Genomic DNA, 10,365 nt, shown 5'->3' with positions numbered 1-10,365 from the left:
TGGTAATTATTTGTGGTTGTTTTTTTTTTTTTTTTTAGTCAAGCATAATTCTGAGGCCTTGTCATGAAATAAATTCTGAGAGCAAAGATGGAGATTAACTAGATGTGTGTGTCATCCCTACCATCTTGGCTGGAAGTCTTGATAACTTTTTGAGTATAGTTCCAAATTGCTCTCCAAAATGGTTGGATCCATTCACACCTCCACCAACAATGCATCAGTGCCCCAGTTTTCCCACATCCCCTCCAACATTTATTATTATCTTTTCCTGTCACCAGAGCCAATCTGAGAGGTATATTGTGGTACCTCAGAGTTGTGTTAATTTGCATTTCTCTGATCAATAATAATTTGGAACACCTTTTCATATGACTAGAAATAGTTTCAATTTCTTCATCTGAAAATTGTCTGTTCATATCCTTTGACGATTTATCAATTGGAAAATTATTTCTCTATTTTTTAAACCAGTATAAATTCATTTTTGAGGATTGCTGCTTTGTCATATAGCTAGAAATCTGGTACTGACAGGTCCCCTTTTCCATTTTATTTTTATTACTTTTTTCTTGAAAATCTTGATGTTTTGTGCATGTGTGTGTTTTCCTTTCATTGGAATGACACTACATAAGTAAATTAGTTTAGAAAATATTATGCTTAATGTTTTATTTCTAATTAATTAATATTTTCAAATTACTTAAGTCCACCTTTATTTCTCTAATCAATAGTCTGCAGTTGAATTTATATATGTGTGTGTGTGTGTGTGTATGTGTGTGTGATGACTGTGTATTTTAAAATCAGCCGGAGTCAGGAATTCAGGTTAAGGGAAAATCTTTGATCTTTATTCTTTGTGGAGGTGAAGGGGGAATGTGAGTGGCCAAGACACAAACCTGGCCAGCAGTTTCTCTCTGCCTCTCTTCCCACGCACCAAAATCATCCCTATATCATTTCCTACACAATACACCAGAACTTGCAAAAAGAGTGGGCAGGGCCATTCTTTCTCCAAGCATATATTAATAGAGTATGGTTCAATTACTATTTAGCCTTATGTGCTTGGGACCTCAGGGCATCAACTCGAGCTTCAGCCCTATATATATATATATATATATATATATATATATATATATATATATATATATATATATAGTATCTTGGAAGATAAATTCTAGAGTATTTTATATATTCTATAGTAGGTTTAAATGGAATTTCTTTATCTCTTGTCAACTTTTACTATTATTATATAGAAATTCCCAGAATGTCTATAAATTTATTTTGTATCCTGTAAATTTATTGGTTTTCACCATTTCAATAAAACTTTAGCTGGACTTTTAAAGTTTTTCTACCATCATATCACCTGCCAAAAGTGATTATTATCCTTCTTTTTCCTCTTATGGTTATTCCCCCATTTTTTTCTTGTCTTATTCCCAGTATTACTACAATGTCAAATAGAAGTGAACATCTTGGTTTCACCCCTCATTTTGTTAGAAAAATTCTAGTTTACCTCCATTGAATATTATGGTAGCTCTTGGTTTTAAATAGATCTTATTTATTATTTTAAAGATGGGTTATTTATCCCTAATTTTTTAGTGTTTTTAGCAGAAATATTTTTCAAGATTTTTTTCTGTGTCTATTGACATAAACATGTGTTGTTGTTAATATCATTGTTCTTTTTTCCCCCTGAGGCTACTGGGGTGTCTGAGGCCAGATTTGAACTCAGGTCCTCCTGACTCCAGGGCTTCTGACTCCAGTGCCACCTAGTTACCCCATTGTTAATATCATTAAATTTATAGTTTTCCTAATACTAAATGAACCCTATGTTACTGGCATATATCCAACGTGTTCATATTGTATGATACTTGTGATATATTTGTTAATACAGCATTTAAAATATTTGCATCTGGGTTTATTTTCTTTTTCTATTTTGACATACCTATTTTATGTAGCAAGACCATATTTGTATCATGGAAGAAAATTGGTAATTTGCTAGCATTTTAAACAGTTTATTTAAAATTGGAATTAATTTCTCTATAATTGTTAATAATAAATCATGTGGTCCTGGATTGTTTTTAATATTTTTTATTCACTTTTTGCCGGAGTTACAGAGCTAGAGCCAGGACTCTCTGCAGGTCTCTGGAAACAGGGAAGGGATAATGAAACAGAAGCAGTGAAAATTTAGCTGATGGGATGTCCTATAAAGACAAGAGAAGGGATAGTAGGGTGGCAAATCAGAGACAGAGGTTCTTCCAATTATTATGACACCTTCCTCCCATTCCTGGGACTCTACCCATATTTTTTCCCCAAGGGAAAGTGATCCTATCATTGAAGGCACTGTTACCCATCTACCACTATTTTCCTCCTTTTTCCATTCCCTCTACTTTCCTAGTTGTGGAGGGCACACACACACACACACACACACACACACGCACATAAAGTTCTTCATTATACTCTCCTCCCTCAATGTAGGAAAATTCAGAGATTTGGAGATTCTTTGTACCTGGGATTGCTGCAGCAGAACCACCTACTCCAAGAAATCTACCCCATCTTGATAGAATCTCTCGTCCTCTGCTCTCTTCCCATACCTATGGAAAAATACGTGTGGAAGCAGAGCTATCATACTCCCCAATAGTTGAACAAGACTAAGCTCACACACAAAGTAATGTCTCAAAAACTCACATACAGTCTTCGGACACACCCCCTTCTTTCTAGCTGAGAAAGACATTCAGAAGCCCTACCTAGGATTCATTGAACTGTATGTCTGGGAGAGAAGAATGTGGCTGGTGATGTGGTTAGTCCCCAGGATCAGAGCTAGTGGAAATTTGTGGGATTTTTCCCCCACTATATATGGATACTTCTGGTCACATTGACATGAAGATCTCACTGCTAAGTAGTCCAGACTCATGCCCAACTCACAATCCTGCATTAGCTCACATATGTACATAAGTATGCTATACATACATGCCCAGAATTGCAAAATTGGAAAGGAACTCAACACATACCTTTACAATGTCCCAATTAAACCCCACTACTTATTCTCTTCACCATCTCACATTGCTATTTTATAGACCCCTTGATCCCAGCTTTGCCCCCACCCAACATAGGAACTCTCATTTACCTTTGACGGGTTATGTAGTTGAAATATGCTTGCAGGTCTTTCCCAAACTGTTCCAACTCTTCTGGGGTAGCATTCTTTCCAGGATAAACTGGTTTCTTTGTAATCTCAGCATTCACTGCCATCAATAAAGCCACACAGCAGGAAACGACCAGAAAAGAAAACCAGTGTTGAAGGACAGCCATTTGAAGAACTAGAGATGAGAAGGAAGGTTCAGAAGAGAAGGCCTGAGAAAAAAAGCAAAAGAGAAATGTAGAGAAAAGAGAAAAGGAGAGATGAGGAGAAGGAAGAGGGGGAAAGAGATGTCAGGATAAAGGAAGAAATTAACAGAGCAAGAGAACAGAGAAAAATTAAAGGAGAGAAACAGGAAGAATTCAGGGAGAAGGAAGTGTTGTGATACAGGAACCACTTGCCAGTGGCTGCTGGAGGTCTAACTCAGACTTGTAGAATGGATCTCTTTATGTGAGAGGATGATGATGATGATGATATTACAAGGAGACTGAGAGGCCGTTGCATTCTCTGACCTTTCTCCTCTTCCCTCTTGCCTCCAATTTATTTCATTCCCAATCCACAAGAAACACCTGCAAAGGCTGCTTTGCAACTCCTTCAACTATTAGGGAGGGCAAACAGCACTATAGCAGGTGTTGAAGCTTGTGAGATGTCATAGAGGCAAACTTTCAAATGGAGAAGATGACTATAGTCAAAACAAGCATTTATGTCTCTCATGGGTCTCCTGGCTCAGCCCTTTGGTGTGCTGGCCCCGACTCAAATTACCCCGACTCAAATTAATCAAATTAATTACCCCGACTCAAAAAGTCTTACCAGGTCTCTTTTCCCTTTCCTTCCCTGCTGGTTACAGAAAGAACTCTGGGAGAATCCTACTCATGAACAGCTCTCAAGTGCTGCTGCTTCTTTATTTCTTGTGTGATACAGGAGCCACCTGCCAGCAGCTGCTGGAGGTCTAACTCAGACCTGTAGAATGGATCTTCTTCATCTAAGAGGATGATGATGATGATACAAAGAGACAGAGGCAGTTGCGTTCTCTGACCTCCCAACTGAGAGGCAATTGCATTGTCTGACCTTCTCTCCTCTTCCCTCTTGCCTCCAATTTATTTCATTCCCAATCTACAAGGAACATCTTAGAAGGTTGCTTTGCAATGACTTCAAGTTTATGATCCACAACTATAGAGGCTCTCAAAGAATTGACCTGCCCCTTCACCTAGGAATGGTCCTTTACAGAAGGGAATGAAAAGGGAGAGAGACAGAGAAGGAGAGAGAGAGAAAAGCAAAAAAAAGAGGGGGGGGGGAAGACAGAGAAAAAGTGGAAGGGAGAGAGTCAAAGAGACAGAGAAACTGAAGCTTTTAGAATTCTAAGCTGGAATGTTACCAACTGCTACCCAACTTCTAACTTAGATGGATAATAAGGATCTTCCAATATCTATGAGTATTTAATAAGCTCTGTGACATATTTCCTACTCACAAGTTAAGACTCAGATTCAGGGGCTCTCAAAGTATCATCTAGATTCTCCATCCCCAAAATACCCTATTCTCTCTCTCTCTTTTTTTTTTTGTATACATGACCAAAACGTTATTTTGCTGTACAAAAAGAATCAGACTCTGAAATATTGTACAATTAGCTTGTGAAGGAAATCAAAAATGCAGGTATGCAAAATTGGGATTGGGAATTCAATGTAATGGTTTTAGTCTCTCCCAAGTTCTTTTTCTGGGCATAGCTAGTTCAGTTCATTACTGCTCCATTAGAAATGATTTGGTTGATCTCATTGCTGAGGATGGCCTGGTCCATCAGAACTGGTCATCATATAGTATTGTTGGGTATATAATGATCTCCTGGTCCTGCTCATTTCCTCAGCATCAGTTCGTGTAAGTCTCCCGGCCTTTCAAATCATCCTGTTGGTCATTTCTTACAGAACGTAATATTCCATAATATTCATATCTACAATTTATTCAGCCATTCTCCAACTGATGGACATCCATTCAGTTTCAGTTTTGCCCTACAAAAGGGCTGCCCAAAACATTCGTGCACCAACTTGAATCCACTACACCCTGTCAGATTGGCTAAAATGACAGGAAAAATAATTGATTGTTGGAGGGGATGCGGGAAACTGGGAATTGATGCATTATTGTTGGGTTGTGAACGAATCCAACCATTCTGGAGAGTAGTTTGGAACTATGCTCAAAAAGTTATCAAACTGTGCATACCCTTTGATCCAGCAGTGTTACTACTGGGATTATATCCCAAAGAGATTATAAAGAATACCCTATTCTCAAAGATTCCCTCCTTTTGCCTCTGTGTGGCTAATGGGGGAGTCTCAAACCCAGTTCCTTCCTCAGTCTCAGTTACTCCCATGGCTCTCCTAGTCTAGTGCCCTCTTTAAGATTCCTACCATCCCACTTTTGGTTTTTCTGTTTTCCTCACTACTTTGGAAATGGTAGTCTCCTTCCCCACCCTCAAACTCTCTTTTTCTTATATCTTGTTAAAATACTCACTGTAGAAGTTTGGGAGGGTGGCAGCAAGAGGCAGATGGTATACGGGTTTGAGCTGTATGTCAGATCCCAGCTGACTCTTTCCTGGGTTCTTGCCTCCTGGGGCTTGCTTATATCATGACTAGAAAGAAGAAGTGGGGGGGGGGGAAAGAGAGGGAGATTAGGAGAGGAGGAGGGCAAAACAAGGACAAGATCTTATCTAACAAGATCACCTGACTACACCAACATTGAGAAAGGTGCTGCTGCTACCTCCTTAGAAACCTAGAAACTGAGAAAGACAATGATAACGGCCCCTCTGCAGAGGAGCCCACTATCCCACCCTTCTCTTCCCTTTAGCTGAAAAGAACCAGGTATGGTGAGGTATTAGAATCTATAGGGTGAGTGCACTACTTTGAATCCATGCCAGATCTCTCATCCCCATAGTGGTCCCAGGGGTCCTATAACTACAGCCCGTGGGCCAGATGTGGCAACTGAGGGCATTTATCCCCCTCACCCAGGGCTATGAAATTTCTTTATTTAAAGGCCCACAAAACAAAGTCTTTGTTTTTACTATAGTCCTGCCCTCCAACAGTCTAAGGGACAGTGAACTGGCCCCCTATTTAAAAAGTCTGAGGACCCCTGATATAGACTTTTCTTTGAAAAGTAATAAATCCCTTCCAAAAAGTCTCAAACCATCAGAGTAGGAGAAGAGAGAAGACTAGATGGCTTCTAAGGTCCCATTCCAACACTTATTCATTACACCTGGATGGGGAAATGAGAGAGAACAGAGACTTTTGGGGAGGGAGCAGCAGTAAAAGGTATCAGAGAAAGGAAGGTCTTTTGGAATTGTGGTTGGGGATTGGACTAAAAAGCCTAAAGTGTTAAGCTATCAGATATGGGTCTTGATGTTGTTTCTGAAAGAATTCAGGCTTATCCTCCAACTCAAATAAAGGTATTTAATGACATTTAAACACTCAGTGGGTGGGCCAAGCTTCCTGAAGAAGTCAGCACCCTAGAAAAGCAAGACAAGGATTTTAGTAGAATAAATAGTGCTGATTACATAGAAGATATGTCAATTCTGAGGTTATAGGAGGAGTTTGCTACCATGGAGAGATCCTAAAACCTTGATGGAACTGTGAATGGGGTTATCCAGAATGTACACAGAAAAGTTCAATCAATATATTATAATGATATTATAACTATCATAGGATAATGATATTATGACTATCATAGGTTCACTCACTGATAGGAAAGCAGGGGAACTGAGCAGGGACTATTGCAGGCAAAAGATTTTTTTGAGGTTTGCAGTCCAGGGCCTGTTCTGAAGTCCATCTTGGTTTTGAAATTGATTTTGAGATTGCCCTGTGGAGTTTGTCCTTGATACCAAATTTCCTAGTTTTAGCCTAATTTTAGGCCTCTGACTGACCAAATTCCAATACTTGGTTAAACCAAGAACTGAGTGAAAATGGGAAACCTAAGGCTAAGAGTTCCTGCAAAGGAAAGTGGATTCACATGTCAACCAGAGAGTGGAAAAGTAGAATGGAAGGAGAACATACCCCCATAGTGACTCATTCCAGGGAGGCCTTCCTAAAGAAGGAGAAATTGTAAAATATAATTTTTGAAATTTAGAAATTTAAAATGAAAGGATGCTAGGAATACCTGACCTTGATACTGGCATAGAATCCCTTGTGAAATACAGCTAAAGGCACACATTTGAATGATGGTTCTAAATTGGAGGGATGTTGAGGCACTAGAGGCTGGTCAAAACAGTGTCCAGTCAGTTCTGAATCTCAGGATTATGATGCCTGGAGCTGGTCAATGCAGCCTCTAGTGCTGATCATCATTTAATGGTGATTTGACCAAAACTCAGAAGAAACAACTCTAACAAACAATGGACAGTATCATAAGTATTGGATAGAGAGAATGACTGGTTGAGAGAGTTTCCAATTGGAGATATTTCTCTTCATAGGATATTCAGAAATACTTAGAGAAGGCTCATATTGCAGTCTTTAATTGACCAAAGAATTATTTCCCACTTGTGGTAGCTTATAAGATGGGACAAGAACTGCTAAAGAGAGAGCCTGAAAAGAAGAGCTATCATTCTTGGATGTATGGTTAAAGGGCAGAGAAGATCATTCAAAAAGTGTGAGAGAGATAGCATAAGCACACTAGGAGAGCAAAGATAGTTTACCTATCAAATCTTTGGAGAAGGAAAGAATTCACTGCCAAAGAAGAACTGGAGAACATTATGAAATGCAATATGAAAAACCTTGATTACACTAAATTAAAAAGGGTTTGCACACACACACAGAAAAAAAAAAAAGATTAAAAGGAAAACGCAAAGCTGAGAGGAAAATTTTACAGTGTTTCTGATAAAGGCCTCATTTCTAAAATATATAAAGAACTGTGTCAGATTTCTAAAAATACAAATCATTTCCCAACTGAGAAATAGTAGAAGGCTATGAACAAACAATTTTCAGATGAAGAAACTAAAACTATCTATAGTCATGTGAAAAAATGATCTAAATTACTATTGATTAGAGAAATGCAAATTAAAATAACTCTGGGGTACCAGCTCATATTTCTCAGATTGGCTAAGGTGACAGGAAAAGATAATAATAAATGTTGGAGGGGATGTGGGAAAACTGGTGGTGGAATGGTGGAATTGTGAAATGATCCAACCATTCTGGAGAACAATTTGGAACTATGGCAAAAGAGCTATAAGACTGTACATATCCTTTGATTCTGTAATGCTACTACTGGGTCTGTATCCCAAGGAAATCATAAAAAAGGAAAAAAGATCTACATCTGCAAGAATGTTTGTAGCAGTTCTTTTTCTTTTGGCAAAGAACTGGAAAAGGAGTAGATGCCCATCAATTGGGAAGTGGCTAAATAACATAATATATGAAAGTAATTTCATATTGTATTTCATACAAACATTTATCTCTAGTAAGATATATATCTAGTTGGTTGTTATCCTTTGTACTTGAAGAGGATCAAAATGACATTATGATGTTAGAGTCGAGTTACAGTGTGTCCAACTATGGCTGATCAAACCAACATGAGCTCAGAATGCTCTGCCATAGATTGGACACAAATAATGCATATGAACATTTGGGGTAGCTTCTCTAATTTTGCACATCTCATGTTTCTTTAGTCTAATTCAATTCCGTTTTGCTCATAAAGCACAGTACTTTTTTGATGAGAGTATGCCATGCTGGACAGTCCTGTTCCAGTGTTTCCCATGTCATATAATTGATTTTAAAATTCTTGAGAGACCTTGAGAGTGTCCTTGTATCACTTTTTCTGACTACCTTGTGAGTGCTTGCCCTGTGTGAGTTCTCTATAATGTGTTCAGCCCAATGGAGTTGTGCTCTCTGCAGTAGAGTTGGAATGCTTGAGGGGGCAGCTAAGTGGTGCAGTGGATAGAACACCAGCCCTGAAATCAGGGGGACCTGAGTTCAAATCTGACCTCAGACACTTAACATTTCCTGGCTGGGTGACCCTGAGCAAGTCACTTACCCCCAATTGACTCAGAAAAAAATTAAATAAATAAATAAACAAACAAGCAAATGAACAAACAAACAAATAAATTAAAAGCTATTAGAATTGGAATGCTTGACAGTTTAATTTGAGAAAGGACCTCAGTGTCTAGCATTTTAACCTGCCAGGTGATTTTCAGAGTGTTCCTAAGACAATTCAAATGGAAGCAATTTGGTTTTCTGGCATGGCTTTGATATACCTGTCCAGATTGCACAGGCACACAAACCATAAGATCAGCACAACGGCTCTGGACACTTTCAGTTTGGTAGCTAGTCTGTATATCTAGTAAAGGCAGATGAGTAGACCAAATATTCATTTACCCAAGGACTACATATTTCAGATGGAAAGCTAGTCATTTACCTCTGGCTACACATTTTCAGATAGAAAATGGCCAGATGTTACATACTTGATTTGTGCTCATGGCTTCTATACTGATCACATGCTCTGAATATAGAAATTTGCTATAAGAGGAAAAAGAAGCAACATTATTATAGCAGGACAAAGCATCCATGGTTCTGTTTGACTTCAGGTATGAAGTCAATATTTGTAGCACAAATAATGACTAAACATGTAGTAAAAATAGCCATACTATACTCCATATCCAGACTCAGGAATAATTAGGTGGGAAACATTCCTGTATAAAGGAACACAATTAGAAAATTGGGTCAGAAAGATCACACATAAAGGAAAGCTTAATGTTGAGCTTTTTGCTCAGATACAGACCTCCACTCATCCTTCTGAATAGACTGTGACATTTCTCTGAAATGGTGAGTTATTGACTTAATGGTCCTTCATTTCCACCTGAATTCAAAACTCAAAAAACAATATTAGTTACAGTCTCAAGAAATGTATCTCAAATACCAAGTCCCACAACAAAGCTTCAAGTTCAGTTCAGTTCAGTAACAATAAGAGATTCATCACAGGAGATTCAAAACTTATCTTGATATCGAGGGAGACGACCTTAAGATCAAAATAACACAAATAATTTTGCTTTAAGATGCTCAATAGCAAATAAACAAAGACTTATGATGTAGAAATATGAAAATTCTAAATTCTAAATGAAAATTCTAAGGGCATAAACATGGGCTATCCCTTCAAACAATGGAAACAACTTTAAGGTGAAAACATTTCATTAAATGATTTCATCCATAACTTTTTAAACTCATTCCTTACTTGGGGATTTCATCACCTATTACAGGCTCTTTTCCCATGGCAAAAATGGTTTAAAGAAACCTAGCTAG

The 10,365-nt window shown here is 38.2% G+C and overlaps 1 long non-coding RNA gene across 1 annotated transcript; it reads right to left on the bottom strand.

Moving 5' to 3' along the window:
• Window positions 1–2,075: 2,075 nt before the first annotated feature.
• On the bottom strand, window positions 2,076–10,091 carry LOC116423705. Its single transcript, XR_004234211.1, has 5 exons — window positions 9,848–10,091; window positions 5,606–5,723; window positions 3,101–3,290; window positions 2,483–2,567; window positions 2,076–2,177 (listed from the first exon to the last, which is right to left on the bottom strand). It is a non-coding gene; the product is annotated as an uncharacterized LOC116423705 (long non-coding RNA).
• Between the last annotated feature and the right edge of the window lie 274 nt (window positions 10,092–10,365).

The sequence above is a fragment of the Sarcophilus harrisii genome, chromosome 4, assembly GCF_902635505.1.
Source record: "Sarcophilus harrisii chromosome 4, mSarHar1.11, whole genome shotgun sequence".
Taxonomy (NCBI): Eukaryota; Metazoa; Chordata; class Mammalia; order Dasyuromorphia; family Dasyuridae; genus Sarcophilus; species Sarcophilus harrisii.
Note: the sequence above shows the minus strand (reverse complement) of the source record. Positions and strands in the feature narration are given on the sequence as shown.